Source organism: Moschus berezovskii, chromosome 19 (genome assembly GCF_049115385.1).
Source record: "Moschus berezovskii isolate FMDL1 chromosome 19, NW_MosBer_1.0, whole genome shotgun sequence".
In the NCBI taxonomy this organism is placed as follows: Eukaryota; Metazoa; Chordata; class Mammalia; order Artiodactyla; family Moschidae; genus Moschus; species Moschus berezovskii.
The window spans coordinates 15,135,786-15,152,837 of record NC_142478.1 but is presented as its reverse complement, the minus strand read 5'-3'; positions in this window follow the sequence as shown (position 1 = coordinate 15,152,837).

Sequence of the window (17,052 nt, the reverse complement as noted above, 5' to 3'; positions counted from 1 at the left end):
CCTCCTAATTATGTGGCTATCTTCTACTTATGTGGGAGAATGTTCCTATTTCTAGGAAATACGTACTAAAGAATTTTGTATTCTTTACATACGGTTATGGTCGCAAAGAGTTGGACACGACTGAGCGACTGAACTGATGGCGCATCAGGTCCGCAATTTACTTAGACATAATAGGGTATGGATGTGAGAGTTGGACTGTGAAGAAAGCTGATCGCCGAAGAATTGATGCTTTTGAACTGTGGTGCTGGAGAAGACTCTTGAGAGTCCCTTGGCCTGCAAGGAGATCCAACCAGTCCATTCTAAAGGCGATCAATCCTGGGTGTTCATTGGAAGGACTGATGCTAAAGCTGAAACTCCAATACTTTGGCCACTTCATGCGACGAGCTGACTCACTGGAAAAGACTCTGATGCTGGGAAGGATTGGGGACAGGAGAAGAAGGGGACGGCAGAGAATGAGATGGCTGGATGGCACCACCGACTCGATAGACATGAGTTTGAGTGAACTCCGGGAGTTGGTGATGGACAGTGAGGCCTGGCGTGCTGTGATTCATGGGGTCACAAAGAGTCGGACACGACTGAGCAACTGAACTGAATAGGGTTAAAGGGGTAAAAGTTTTATTTTTCCTTTGTACTGTAATTACAGCTTTTCTATGTTTGGGATGTTCAAAGATTAAAAATATATAAAGAGGGGGAAGAAAAAATATTGCCACCTGTTTAAACCTCAGGTACTTAGAACTGAATTTACCCCAAACAGAAATGAGCACTCTCCCTTTGGTCCTTTCCTGATTCGCAATTTTGATTATTGGTATTTTCACCAAAGCATTTCCTAAAGCTGAAAGCCTTAGGCTCATTCCTAATGTCTTCTTCTCTCTCTCTCACATCTAAGCTTTATCTCTTCTCAGAAAAATATCCCTTAATTTGAATCCATCTTCTCCACCCCAATGGCCACAATCCCTATTCCTTGTCCCTGACATCACCCACCAGTCTTTCTGCCTCCAACCTCTCTCTACAGCCCTGGTGGCAATTATCTTACTAAAAGGGAATGTTTTCATGTCATCCCCCTGCTTAGAGACATGTCTGGCCCGCATGCCTGCATGTTTCAGGACAGAATCTAGCATTAGTTATGGCGGTTTTCCAAGGCTTTCCCAATCCCAGCCAACCACTGTCATCTTCTCTCCTGCACCCCTTGAAATACTGCAACCAGCTGCCCACACTTCTGCACCTTCCTTGAGCATACCTGCCCTTCCTTGACTTCGTGTTTTTGTGGATGCTGTCTGATTCCCAAAATGCCTCCTGTGCCACCTTCAGAGTAGGGGATGTACACTGGAAGGCCCACAAACTGAATCTGGCCCTCAGAATATTTTGTCTGGGAGGAACATACACCCTTGAGGTGGGGTAACTTTGCTCCGCAGTTCATCATGAAACCATCCACGGGGACTTCGCAGGTTCGTTTGACTTTTAATACTCATCTCTTCTGAAGCCTTTCGTGACTTCACCTCTTCAAGCCTCCACTCATCACCCCCAAAAAGCACTGACCACATCATCCTGAGATTTCTGCTGCATGTTGCTCAGTCCTATGGGAATCGCAGCAAGAACCAACCTGGATTCTGTAGAGCGAAGTCTATCTAGGTAGACACTGGACTGAGAAATAGTAGCCAGGGATTCAGGAGTGATTTGACCCTTACACGGAACGCTGCTGAGCTCCAAAGGTAGAATCTTGAGCCCTCATTTTCATATGATCCCAGATCATACATTTTTTTGAAAGAAAGTTCCAGAGGGAAGCCAGTTCTTTGAAAGTTTCTTTTATCCTCTTTTGGAAAGTGGTGACCCTAAATATTTGGCCTGGACTGCAGATTTTGTCTAATTATGCCTTTTGGTGAATTGTGAAGCAGAATGTGAGCTTTTTCTTAATTTGGGTGCTTTCTCATGCCATTTCTATTTCAGATCTTCTGGCCTTCAGACAGAGAGCAAGCAAATGAAGAAGTGTTATCTCTGTATATGATTATCCCACCCAACAAAGCAGCAAACAGATTTGTTACAATTAAAAAGCCTTTGGGTTGTGTGTGGTGTGTGTGTGAGTCACATTAGCCATTCCTAACTCTTTGCAACCCTGTGAACTGTAGCCTGCCAGGCTCCACTGCCCAGGAATTCTCCAAGCAAGAATACTGCCGTGGGTTATGTGAATCAACATCAAATTTTGGCTCCCATAGAAATGGGCAAAAGGATTTACATGATTCCACCAATCCTGTATGAATACTTATGTTCTGCTAAATTTTTTGGATTTGAATTATGTTCTCTTGCGACACATTTTTAGAGGGTTTGAGAAATTAAGAAGCATAACATAGCAGGTAAACAGAAATGCAGAAGCAACAAGAGTGCTCACCAGGTGGATTCCCTGGATGCATTCATAGTTCTGTTTGCTCCCATCAGAAATCAGAGCTCATAAATGCCAGCCATCACAGGGATGGCAAACAGATGCCAAACACATGTGGTTCCCCTTAAGAACAGTCTTCTGTGGGGGTGTTCCCTGTACTTCTGACAGTCCTCTCTCTGCGTCCAATTCCCGGATTCCTTAGAGGAAAGCAAGTTCCTTTCCTTCCTGCAGTGGGAAAGAGGGAGGCCGGTTGAAAAAGGAAGGGGGTGTGGCTTTTGTAAGTTATCAGAGAGTGACACTCAGTTTCTAAATCAGATCTCTTGTTCATCTACTGAGAAAGCCACAAATTGCTGAGTCAAATTCTGGGGGTAGTCAAAAGTCAACAAATTCTATTTTTTCAGTTTATTGTTTTCTATTGAATAGAGTTGGTAGAAAGTTCCAATTTCTCAACATCTAGAAACAGGGTTTAAAAGGACTTCCCTGGTGGTACCATGGATAGGAATTTGTCTCCCAGCAGAGGGGACACAGGTTTGATTCCTGGTCTGGGAAGATTCCACTTGCCAAATGAGCCACTAAGCCTGTGAGCCACGACTGTTGAGCCTCGTGAGCCTTCAGCTACTGAAGCTCATGAGACTAGAGCCTAGATTTTGCAACAAGAGAAGCCACCGCGACAAGAAGCCTGTACACCACAAGGAAGAACAGTCCCCACTCGCCACAGCTAGAGAAAGCCCTCGCACAGCAGTGAAGACCCAGCACAAACAAAAATAAATACACAAATAAATTTTTAAAAATTCACTCTATAATTAAGGATGGTGACGGTTAACCCCTAAGAATGTTTCAGATGGGACCATCTGTATAGACTTTTTGGTGACAAGTGGGCTTATTGTTTTAAAATGTTGAGCTCAAATAAATTTAATAAGGCTTGTCTCCCAGTTTTTTCTCATTACCTGGAAATTTGTTATATATATATATATATATGCCATTATAATTATATATTAACATATATATAATAAATACATATATAATTCTAGATGTCTTTGCCTGGACCTATCTAGTAGGACTGTTTTAACTTGTGATGTGTGTGTATGTGTATAAGCTCAGTCGTGTCTGACTTTTTGGGACCCCATGGACTGTAGTCCATTAGGCTTTTCTGTCCATGGAATTTTTCAGGCAAGAATGCTGGATTGAGGGTAAATAGCATACCACTGACCAACCAATCCAGTGGCCTTCATTGGTGTTCTATAGTCTCCAGTTCCAAGATGTGATCACATGCAAGATGTACCTAATAATGTCAAGGGGCAACGTCTCCATTACATTGAATATGTGTTTGATTTTATGATAAATCCTTATTTTAGAAATTTTGTCAAGTTGCTGAGAGAAGAGGGGAGAAATGCATCTTAAAATGGGGGTAGAAAAATACTTGGGGAGAGTCTGCTCTTACAAAACGGCATCTATTTCAAGGTCGTAGAAAGATCTCCTAGAACCCAGTGGCAGGAAGTATAGGAAGACCTCGTAAGGATCAGGCAGTCACTCAGCAGCAGGACTGAAGTGGTGGTGTGGCCTTCTCTCTACCACTCTTTCCAGTGTGTCTTTCTGCCAGCCTTCCCATTCACCACTCTGAACTTCTGCCTGCCCATCATTCCAGCTTTGACTTTTCACGGTGCCAAATTCGGGCTCCATTTGACTGATGCCTGCTGCTCAGAGCCTTATTTTTAAAGTGTTCCAAAATTTAACAAGAGGAATCTGATTGGCTCAACTTGGGTTAGGTAGTCTCTCCTTGTCAAATCAGGCTTGGTTGTGGAGTTTGGGTCTCCTAATAAAAATTGGGACACACAGACTCACTTCATCAAGGTATGGGTGGATCTAGGCCTTGGAATATGAAAGGGGAGATAATGGTTATAATTTGTATGAAACTCAAGGATGTGTAGGGAAATTTCCAAGTCCGTAGATTTTTGGAGTTAAATGAAAGGTGGTCATAAGCACCTTGGCTTATATTTGAAAACGATGGAAACAGTTCTGTTTACTGCTCACCTAACGAGTGTCTATTGCTTTAAGACAGGAAGCTCCATTCTACAGACTATAAGCTGCATCCTCTGCCATCTAAAATGGCAAATAGTTAAAGCTACAGGACACTGGGTTTATATAATATACAATTTGTGTGACACACTCTCTTAAGTTTTTAATTTTAACACAAGACACATAGTGAAACAGTTTTCTTCCATTGCTTGTGGGAGTGCCAATTGTCTGAATCCTTTTAGAAAGCCATTTGGAAATGTGTATGTATCAAGAACTTTAATGGTCCATAACTTCATTTTGAATTTAATTTGAGGCTTCTTTGAGCTGGTTACATAGTTGGTACTCAATGAAAGCTCGTTGAGAAATTACAGTTGACCCTCTGTATCTACAGATCAACCAACCGGGGAGCAAAAATATTCAAAAGAAGAATTCCAGAATATTCCAAAAAGCAAAACTTGAATTTGCTGTGTGGCCAACTGCCTATATTGTATTAAGTATTATAAGTAACCTAGAGGTGACTTAAAGTACACAGGAAGATGTGTGTAGGTTATGTGCAAATGTTGTCCCATTTTATATAGAAGAATTGAGCATCTGTGGATTTTGGTATCCGAGGGAGTCCTGGAGCCAATCCCCCTCAGATACTGAGAGGTGACTGTAGTTTACATTTTATTTGCTTTTAACATCCTGTCCTTTCAAGCTTTTCTGTTTAACTTGCCTTACTGTGTGAGGCATATCACACTTATGTTTGAATGAATAAAACAACATTTTCGAGAGCAGGATAAATGTGTGCACACAGTTGGGGCAATTGAATCCAAATTACATGAAAATGGAGCTCTGTGCTAGTTGGCTTGTGAATACAGGTGTCCAATGTGAGCTTTAGGATGTGATGATTGAAGGCAAACTTGGGCAAAGGCACTGATGAGAGGTCGAGGTTTTATTATGTCCACTCTTGAGTGAAATTTCATCATCCCCGAGTTTTCTTGGTCTGGCTCAATTCACTTTCTTGGGCAGCCAAAACTCATCACCTCACCCACCACGCAAAAGGCAGGTCTCCTTCCTTTGACACTGGGTCTTTGTCAGCAGTTGGAGCGAAGACTGTGGAGTAGGCTGTTTCTTCCCTGCTATAGGCCTTTCCTTCCCCTACTCCTATCCCCATACATTTTATGGTATTCTGCTACAGCAAGTTGTTTCTGTGGAAGTTTCATTTACAGGGTCGTCCTCGAGTGAGCCTGGTTGTTCGTTCCAGGCTAATATGATAGAAGATCTCCTCCCCCCCCCCCCGTTTTATAGAGATAAAATTGACATGAAACATTATATTCCTTTTAAGTGCATGACATGATGACTTGATCTATGTATATATTGCAAAATGATCACCACAATAAATTTAGTTAACAGCCATCACCGTTCACAGTTACGATTTTTTTTCTTGGGATAAGAACCTTTGAGATTTACTCTTGGCTACTTTCAAATATACATATAGCATTAAAAACTATAGTCACTGTACTGTGCATTACACCCCAAGAGCTTATTTATCTTATAACTAGAAATCTGTACCTTTTGATCACCTTCAGCAATGTTTCCCATCTCTTACTTCTTGTCTCTGGCCACCACCAATCTGTCAGCAGGAGGTCTTATGATCTGATTCCAGGCATCCTTTTACAGAATTGCACAAAGTTTGGTCGCTGACTTTGGAGAGAATTTGTCATCATGCTTTCTTTTACTAATTTTTAAACAAAGTTTTAAAATTTATTTTTTATTTTAACTTTGGTTGCACCGGGTCTTCGTTGCTGTGTGCAGGCTTTCTCTAGTTATGGAGAGCAGCGGCTACTCTCTACTTGTGGTGTAAAGGCTTAGTTGCCGCGAGGCATGTGGGATCTTCCTGGACCGGGGATTGAACCGGAGTCCCCTGCCTTGCAAAGGGGTGACTCTTAATCACTGGACCACCAGGGAAGCCTCATGTCATCATGCATTCCTGTGCACACATCAACGTGTAGATCGCTCCTTGCTTACTTTAGACTGTTGTTCCTAAGGCAGCAGTGGAGATTGGTGAATGCCAAGGTTCTGCTTGCTCATTATAGGCAAGTTCAGCTGGACTGCCATCTTTACCTGTGGTTTGTCAGGAGCAAGACAAATCTAACCTGAGCTTCCCATCCTTTGGGGTATGCAGACATACATATGCATGGTAATAACATTTTCTGCTTGACATATTAAATTTAGATGTTCAGTACTCTTGCCTAGAAAATCCCATGGATGGAGGAGCCTGGTAGGCTGCAGTCCGTGGGGTCGCTAAGGGTCGGACACGACTGAGCAACTTCACTTTCACTTTCCACTTTCACACATTGGAGAAGGAAATGGCAACCCACTCCAGTGTTCTTGCCTGGAGAATCCCAGGGACGGGGGAGCCTGGTGGGCTTCCATCTATGGGATCACACAGAGTCGGACACGACTGAAGTGACTTAGCAGCAGTAGCAGTAAGAAAGCTGATCGCCAAAGAATTGATGCCTTTGAACTGTGGTGCTGGAGAAGACTCTTGAAAGTCCCTTGGACTGCAAGGAGATCCAACCAGTCCATTCTAAAGGAGATCAATCCTGGGTGTTCATTGGAAGGACTGATGCTAAAGCTGAAACTCCAATGCTTTGGCCACTTCATGCGAAGAGTTGACTCACTGGAAAAGACTCTGATGCTGGGAAGGATTGGGGGCGGGAGGAGAAGGGGACGACAGAGAATGAGATGGATGGATGGCATCACTGACTCGATGGACATAAGTTTGAGTGAACTCCAGGAGTTGGTGATGGACAGGGAGGCCTGGCGTGCTGTGATTCATGGGGTCATAAAGAGCGACTGAACTGAACTGAACATAATGTGGAAAGTCATCACTGAGTAAAAGAACTCATCATTTGACTGTGAAATTACTTAAAATAACGTAAAATTTCAATATTAATTGAATTCAGAGTTCTTTAGTTATTAGGTTTCCAAGATTCCAATGAAATCTTTAACAACATTTGTCATGAGAAATGCCAACTGCCATTGGCAGATTTGCATGATGTATACTAAAGAATCCTTTCTTAAAGGCCACTACAGATCCCATACATGTACTTCTTTTCTCATCAAGATTCCCATGTCTTCATATTACAAAAGAATCCAGTTAGATTGAGGTTTGGGGTATTGAGGAGAATTTGTGAGAAGAAAGAGAAGAAAATAATTTTATCTACATTGGTTGTGAAACAGAAGTTCTAAGTGGACCCCTGCCAAACATCAGCATAAAGGTAAGTTGCTGTAGTTCAATTTATGCATACAATTTATATGTTAAAATTGTAATTCTAACTCCTTTCCTGCTAAAATGTGTAATTTCTAAGACTTGATGATAACGTGAGAGGATGACCCTTCAGGTCTCCAGTTAGTCCTAGGTCTTAGTGTGGCGAGCCCCTTTCTCCCAAGGCCAGGGGATAAACTGCAGGCTTATCTACCCATTCCAGACTCTTAACATCCCAGGAAGCCTTGACCTTGTACCCCTTTGTCCTTGAGCTCCCACAGAATGGGAGGCAGATCTGGCTACTGGGTCACCATGCAGAATGTTAGCCTGCCAGAATGCCATGAAGACTTTTATTAAGATTTCCATCACCCACTTGTTTTTCTTTTAATACATATAATTTTATTTATTTACTTTAGTCTGCACTGGGTCTTTGCTGCTGCAGGAGGGCTTTCTCTGGTTGCGGCGAGCGGGGACTACTCTGCCGTGGTGCGTGGCCTTCTCATCGTGGTGGCTTCTCTTGCTGCGGAGCACACGGTCTCACACATGAGACTCAGCACTTGCGGCTCATGGGCTCCAGAGTGCAGACTCAGCAGCTGTGGCGCAGGGGCCCAGCTGTTTCGAAGCATGTGGAATCCTCCCAGACCAGGGATTGAACCAGGGTCCCCTGCTTTGGCAGGCAGACTCCTAGCCACCGCACCACCGGGGAAGTCCCTTACCCACATGTTTCTGTGGTCAATTCCTAAGTGCAGCAACAAAGGGGAACTTTCACCCTGCCCCTGCACCACACTCCTTCCTGGAAGTGAGAAAGCCATCGGCATTGGTACACACGTTCAGAACGAGAGGCCCCTGCTTCCTGTGGTCTTGTGACCACTGAAGGTTTGAGGGTGAACAAAGAGCTTTCCCTGGGAATCACTCTGCGGCCCTGAGACCAGATTTGAAACTAGTCCCTTATTGTTCAAGGTCAGGAGATAAGAGCTGATGTGAACACCAACTGCACGTGTAAAGTCCTCTCAACCCCACATTGTGTGTTGAGTCATATGGAAACAAGTCAGAATCTCAAATTCAGTATGCCACATTTTTCAATCCTGCTTCAGTAAATAGTTTTGGAAAAGGTAAACATTTCACTCTTCCTGTCAAATTTAAGGTGTTTCAGTTTCTCCTTTCTGATGGGTACAGCAAGGAACAGGAAGTGCCAGTATTCAGCCAGGATGAAACATCTGTACTTAAAGCCATTTCTCTGTCACCATGCAAAGTCGTAACAAAGAACAATAGATTTTTATCTTAACTACTTGGGAAGCCACATAAATACTTAAATCTAAATAAAGATATATTAATATATATGGCTACAGAGGGGTATTTTTGTTTGTTTACTTTGACTTTAACCATTTTTAATAATTTTTTAAACATGGATATAAAAACATCTTTTTGGTATGTGAAAGTGTTTATTCTCTGGAAAATTTTAAAAGAAGGCTTTCCTGAGTTTTATATCTTTAGCAGTTTTTTTTTTTAAGTTTTCTATTTAGCAGAGGAGAATTCAACAAAGTTCTGCAAAACATCGCTTTAACTTGCAATTGGCTGTGATTACACTTAAAATGCTTACTTACTCTTCAGTTAAATGCATTAAATACTGTTGTTTCAATGGTCCTTGCTGTGTCAAACTATTATTTCTGGCATTTCAATATAAGCATGAGGTCAAGAAGAATAGAGAACACCAAATAAATTTCTCAGCAGGAATTTCAGCTTCCCTTCTTCCATATGTTCAGACTTCTGATTCCAGGAGAAAAAAAAGGAAATCTTATAGGCAGTTGTCTGAATTTTGCTATCACTTCTGCTCATGGATTTAAGAACACTAAGTGTATGAGATTCTATACCATAGTGGATAGTTTTATATAGTAGAGGCTGATTATAAATCTCCCTAGCTTATACAAGGCCAAACAAAAATCTGAAAATAAAATGGATTTTAAATTCTCAACTCATACTCTCTCTGAGTCCTTTCTTATGTAATTCTCCTACAGAAAAACGTACTCCACGACATCTCATTTCCAGAGCTCTCATTGACTGGTGTTTTCCAAACTTCAATGTCTGAATGTCTTTAAAAATGTTTAATCACCATAATGCATAAAACAGTGTGGAGCAGTCTGACATTGTATGTCTCTGTGTGGTTGAAAAAAATGCAAAAATAAATTGTTTGTATGGTGCTGAAAATGGAGGTTGGGATTAAATTGACCTCAGGTTAATGATAGGATGAAGATCAACTGTCAAGAAGCAAGAAAACATTATAGCCTTGGCAATAATTAATGTTGAACAATGACTGGAGTTCAGATTATTGTAATGAGAGATGATACGCTGTTCTGACTGTCCAGAGGTCAATATTACTTGGTTTCCTAGGCTTAGGAGTAAATAAGGAGGACTTTCTAGTAAAAACAATGTAACTGGATACAATGAGCCTGGGGTGACCCAAGGTTCAGGGGAGACATTGTTAGTATGTATAAAGAGTTTATAAAATATGTAACAACCAATGTCTTCCGGAAGTTGGTGCCTGATGGGGTGTGGGTGTGTGGGTGTGGGATCCTAGGGAGCTCGGGAGGTGTTTATCTGACTGTAGAAAACAGACCAAGGTTACAGTTTCCAGAGTCCCCATGTGTTGGCAGTTATCCTATAATTTTAATGAACCTTTTTTGAATCCTTCATTTTCTGAATGGCACCATTCTTTCCATCATATATCATCATTGTCCTTGCTCTGATAATGTATTACATTAATGTATCATTAAAGCAACAGATGTATTAGGGTAATACATTATCAGAGCAAAGCACTCTGGTGGTGATGTATTTCACAAACGATGACTCCATCTTGGACAGAACTGGTCTGAAAGCCAGAGTCAGATCAAGAAGACGAAGTTGAGCCCATGGCACGTGTTCATTCGCACTGAACACATGTCTCGAGTTGTACGTTGTGACCCAAGGATAATACGCAGTCTTGTTTCTATCAGACAGTTGACTCTTCAACAAAATGAAGAGTTTCATTAAAACTCTTCATCACCTTGGATATAGTGAGTCCCATTTCTGGAGGACAGTGTGGAATGAAAGTCTTCTATGAGAGGAGAGTGTTAGCAGGCAATGGATTGTTCAACACTGCTCCATTTCTGGGAAGTTCATCTGGGAATGCAAACCTAAGTCTCACAGTCAGATTGACAGCTGTGCCATTTGCTGACACAGAAAGGCAGCTGTATTTGCCTTCCCCACCACCTCACTATAAGCATCATTTTCCCTCAATACTTCATCAAGTCCTTTAACCAGGACAGGTGCTTTCAAAACCAAACATTTGGTCTACACATAAAGAGAAATTTACAAGATGCTCAAGATCTCCAGGAAAACTAAAATGAAAAAAAAAAAAAGTAAAGAGAGAAAACCAATATACTTCATCTAAGATGGGCATATGTGAGTTCTGCCACCACTGACCAGAGAAATGGTATGCAGATGGGAGGAGAGGTGAACTTCAGTACTTAGTGCACTTTCAGATAAAGATGGGTGTGTCTTTAATAGTTTGTCTGTCATTATCTTCATTCTGTCAAAAATGCGTTAAGGAATTCAGGATATGGGGAGGGTTGGACCAGCAGGATCTTGACATCACAGTGGGTATGCTGACATGTTTACAGGCATATGGTGCCATAATTTGTGCTGGGATTTTTCTGGCAAGACCCCAATCACATTACTGCTATCATGGTGCAGGAATCAGATTTTTCATTCACTGCTACCCTTTGCAGCTGGTTTCCCTGGTGTCTTAGTGGTAAAGAATCTGCCTGCCAATGAAGGAGACATAGATTCAATCCTTGAGTCAGGAAGATCCCTTGGAGAAGGAAATGGCAACTCAGTTCTGTGTTCTTGCCTGGAGAATCCTGTGGACAGAGGAGCCTAGAGGGCTAAGGTCCATGGGGTCGCAAAGAGTTGGGACATGACTTACCAAGTGAGCATGCATGCACACACACTTTGCAGCTACTAGACCCACAAAAAATTCAAGGAAAGGAACCAAATATTTATTTATAATAACTTAGAGGCAAACTAGCTAGAATATGCAATTGATGGGAAGATTTCCATTATTTAGGGTTTGTGGGGGGCGGGCAATACTTTCTAAGCAGTTACCTCTCGCATCTAGGTGAGCCTGAGAAAAAGGGGTTTTCATTTTAATTCTTTCTCTTTCAGAATTGTCTTGCCCCTCTTTCTCTGTTTCAGGGGAAAACAGTAATCACCTCCTACAGAGAGCCTGCAGTAACAGCCAATAAACTAACCCAGATGTAGGTAATGGCATTGTAAGGGGTTTCCTTAGCATGTGAAGGAAGGATTTGGGAGTGTCCAAAGCAAGGAGAGTATGTATCTGCTAATATGATGTTACAGTATTTGTTGTGACTTTGTCATGAGACTTTTGCCTAGACTCTTGGTGTGAGATGTTTGTTAACTCACTGGGCGTTTTCTGAGCGGATGACTTAGATGAACAGATGGATCCATCCCTTAATGGCTGATTAACTCTCGATGCTTCCCTGGTGCCTCAGACAGTAAAGAATCCCCCTGCAATACAGGAGGCCTGGGTTTGATCCCTGGGTTGGGAAGATCCCCTGGAGAAGGGAACAGCTACCCACTCCAGTATTCTTGCCTAGAGGATTCCATGGACAGAGGAGCCTGGTGGCTACAGTCCATGGGGTCACAAAGAATCAGACATGACTAGGCGAGTAACACACTTTATCTCTTGACAGATTGCCGGACATCCCAGGAGAGAGAAGTAGAGGGAGAAAGCTGCTGTTTTGCTAATTCCAGTTCCTTGCCTAGAAGTTACAAAACAAAATACACATAACTTACATGCCTGAAAGAGAAAGAACTCTGAGCAGGGCTCATTGCAAAATGCCAACCTTAAACATAAGACACAGAAATAGGCTTGTGGGAAGAGACGGTTATCTCCCACATGAACTGGGGTCCCACTGTGTGTGTATTTACCAGTGACCTTACCACTGTCACTCAGTACTGGATGATATGAGAAATAATTGAGTGCCAATGTTTTACATTTCACCAGAATAAACTCAGTCCCCACAAGGGGACTGATCTAGCCAGTCCCTGAGGTCCCATAGATTAATTCATTGATTTTAAATATTTTATAAAATGCACCCATCAAAAGGCTAGAAGCATAGATCCATCAATTAAAAATTAAACAATCAAGGCAAAACAATATACACACACACACAAACTCAGCCATGCCATCCATTACTATGAATAAGCCATCAACAGGAGACCAAGGAAAGACAAATAACTTACATCAAGCCTGCAAGTGAAATACATTTATCAGCCCACTTAATAAATGCTTTTTGACAGTTAAGAGCCTGTTCCTATGTGGTCCTATATGAGAGAGATTTACACATGCATACCGTGCACATTCTCAGAACTTCCTGCCTAAGAGAGAAATGAGCAGAGTCAACTGAGGGCTCCGTGGCATGCTCTGCTAACAGGAAATTATGTTCAGATATAACAGGGACCGACATGTACACACTGCTATACGTACAATAGATAGCTAATAAGGACCTACAGCAGAGCACAGGGAGCTCCACTAGATACTCTGTGATGACCTGCAGGAGGAAAGGATCTGAAAAAGAGTGGGTATCAGTTCAGTCCAGTTGCTCAGTCATGTCCCACTCATTGAGACCCCATGGACTGTAGCCCGCCAGGCTTCCCTGTCCATCAACTCCCAGAGTGAGCTCAAACTCATGTTCATTGAGTCGGTGATGCCATCCAGCCACCTCATCCTCTGTCGTCCCCATCTCCTCCTGCCTTCAGTGTTACTCAGCATCAGGGTCTTTTCTAATAAGTCAGCTCTCCACATCAGGGGGCCAAAGTATTGCAGCTTCAGCTTCAGCATCAGTCCTTACAATGAATTTTCGGGACTGATTTCCTTTAGGATGGACTGGTTTGATCTCCTTGCAGTCCAAGCAACTCTCAAGAGTGGATATACATAGGTGTGTAACTGATCCACTTTGTTGTACACCTGAAACTAATAAAACATTGTAAATCAATTATACTCCAATAAAAATTTTTCAAATAAAATATAACAAATTAATATGGCTGCCTTTGGGATTTTTCTTACATCATAATCTGAATTTGGAAGATAGATGAGTGAGAAAAAGATAAATGAATTAGAAGACTCACATCATATGAGTATACAGTGACTCACAGATATTTCTAAGGGGAGTGCAAATTGTTTCCAACTTCCTAGGGCCATTTGGCAATGTATATTTAAAGCCCTGAAGATTTTCATGCCCATTGGCCCAGAAATTCTACTTGCAGGAATTTATTTTAAAGACATAGTTATGGAGTTTGCAAAGATTTAGCAGCAAGAATATTCATTTCAGCATTGTTCACAGGAGCCCCCATTTGTAAACAGTTTAAATGCGGAAAATATAGTATTATCCTGATCTATTAGGGGATACCCAAATAGTCAAAGCCTATTAAGTTCCTAAGAAATGATAAAGAACAATTAATGAGATTTTAAGATGAAAGAAGTATGCTGTAGAACAGTATCACTGAATCATCACTTTGTGCTTAAAAAATTACACATACAAATACACATACATACTCTGATTTCTGTGCTCATGTAGACAGTGCAAGTCTTCAAGGAAACACAACCAAATATTAGTCATGATTATCTCTGTGTGATGAAATTATTGATGAATTTTATTTTAGGTTTGCTTACTTATATTCATTTCTAAATTGAACTATTTAAAACTAATAAAAATGTACTAAGGAAGGTGAAAACCAGTTTCAGGATGGCTGGAGAGTGCAGCACGAAGGAGATAAAGTTGGAGCTGGAGCTAGAAGAGCCTGGAAGCTAAGAGACGAGACACTTCCTTTATACAGAGGAAAAAGGGGAAAATGCACACACATATACATATATATACAGAATGGGCCCCCCAGGTGGTGCTAGTGGTAAAGAACCCCTGTGCCCAGGCAGAAGACAAGAAACACGGTTTCAATCCCTGGGTCAGGAAGATCCCCTCAAGGAGGGCACGGCAACCCACTCCAGTATTCTTGCCTGGAAAATCCCATGGACAGAGGAGCCTAGAGAGCTACAGTCCATAGGGTCTCAAAGAGTTGGACAACTAAAGCAACTTAACATGAATGCACGCATATATATAATATATTCCCTGGTGGCTCAGATGGTGAAGAATCCACTTGCAATGCTCGAGACCTGGGTTCGATCCCTGGATAGGGAAGATCTTCTGGGGGAGGGGATAGCAACCCACTCCAGTAAGCTTGCCTGGAGAATTCCATGGGTAGAGGAGCCTGGTGGGTTACAGTTCACGTGTAGCAAAGAGTCAGACACAACTGAGCAACTAACACACACCTCCAGGGTATTTTACTGAAGTTACATAAAATTGAACAAGTGCTGTATAAAACACTGGCAGTCTTGCTTTATATTCAAAATTTAAGCTTCCTCCCCTGTCCCCCATTAAAACCCTTTATCAAGAGTCACACGCCATCAGAGCTGGCAGGCCGAGCAGTCTGAAAGCTGCGTTTACTGTGGTCACAGAACGGCAGCACGTTAACCACCATTCTTCGTAAGTGCCCACTGAACCGCAGCTCTTTACCTGCGTGGGAATGTCTGCGAAAGACCTTACGGCTTTTCCTCTGTTATTTTAACATTTGCTGCCATTATAATTTAAAATGTTCTTTATATCCAACCTATAATCCCGTAACAAGGTCACCCAAGAGTTCATTAAGTGGTAGAGCTGTAAAACACTCAGGAAAGTCGGGAACTTTGGAACAGAACTTGGATGTGCTAAATCTCAATTGAGATGCCAGACAACTCCCATGATGCTCTGTGCTGTTAATTTAAGAGAAAGCACTTCAAAATATTAGAGGAAATACAGGGAAAATAAAAAGCAGTCTGAAAGCAAATATACATTGCCATGCTCTCAGATTTATGCACTTCAAGATTCATCTCCCCTGCGTGTACTTTCTATTCAATCCTGTGGGGAAAGCAGGCTTGAATTATGTAAGTTTTGAGTTATAGGAGGTCTCGAGGAATACGTTCTTTGCATGAAATGTAACCATCTTGTGCAGTGGGGCTGGGTGGGTGGAGGGTGGTGGCGGGAGGCAGAGGGGATGCTGGAAGGAGGGTGACAGGAGGATAGGGATTAAGAAGCTCAGAGGGGAACTCGAGTGAAGAGGAGATGGGGGCTGGGAGGCAACGGGGATGGGGCTGAAGGAATGAAACGTGGCTCGTACAAGGCACGTGAGAAACTTACTTACATGGATCACGTGGTTTAACTTTCACCATCAGGAGATGCTACTTCTTCTTGACCAGAGAGAAAGACAATGGAGATCCCGAAGAGGCTTGCATGGAAAGACTCCTTTACTTATCCATTTCGTTTTCATTCTTCTGATTGTTCTAAAATGAAACTTTTGATTATAAAAGTAATTTTCTATGTGAAGTGAAGTTGTTCAGACATGTCCGACTCTTTGCAACCCCATGAACTGTAGCCTGTCAGGCTCCTCTTTCTATGGGATATTCCAGGAAAGAATACTGGAGTGGGTTGCCATTTCCTTCTCCAGAGGATCTTCCCAACCCAGGGATCCAATCTGGATCTCCTGCACTGCAGGCAGACTCCTTACTGGCTGAGCCATGAGGGAAGTACAAAAAAGTGAAAGTGAAAGTCACTCAGTCATGTACTTTTTGAAACCCCATGGACTAGTCCATGGAATTCTCCAAGCCAGAATACCGGAGTGGGTAGCCTTTACCCTCTCCAGGGGATGTTCCCAAAACAGGGATTGAACCCAGGTCACCTATGTTGCAGGCAGATTCTTTTCCAGTTAAGCCACAAGGGAAGCTAAATTTTCTATACTTAATCTTTAAAACTTCCAGATGTTCAAACTGGTTTTAGAAAAGGCAGAGGAACCAGAGATCAAATTGCCAATATCTGCTGAATCATCAAAAAAGCAAGAGAGTTCCAGAAAAACATCTATTTCTGCTTTATTGACTATGCCAAAGCCTTTGACTGTGTGGATCACAATAAACCATGGAACATTCTGAAAGAGATGGGAATACCAGACCACCTGACCTGCCTCTTGAGAAACCTGTATGCAGGTCAGGAAGCAACAGTTAGAACTGGACATGGAACAACAGACTGGTTCCAAATAGGAAAAGGAGTATGTCAAGGCTGTATGTTGTCACCCTGCTTAGTTAAGCTATATGCAGAGTACACCATGAGGAACGCTGGGCTGGAGGAAGCACAAGCTTTCAGAATCAAGACTGCTGGGAGAAGTATCAATAACCTCAGATATGCAGATGACACCACCCTTCTGGCAGAAAGTGAAGAAGAACTAAAGAGCCTCTTGATGAAAGTAAAAGAGGAGAGTGAAAAAGTTGGCT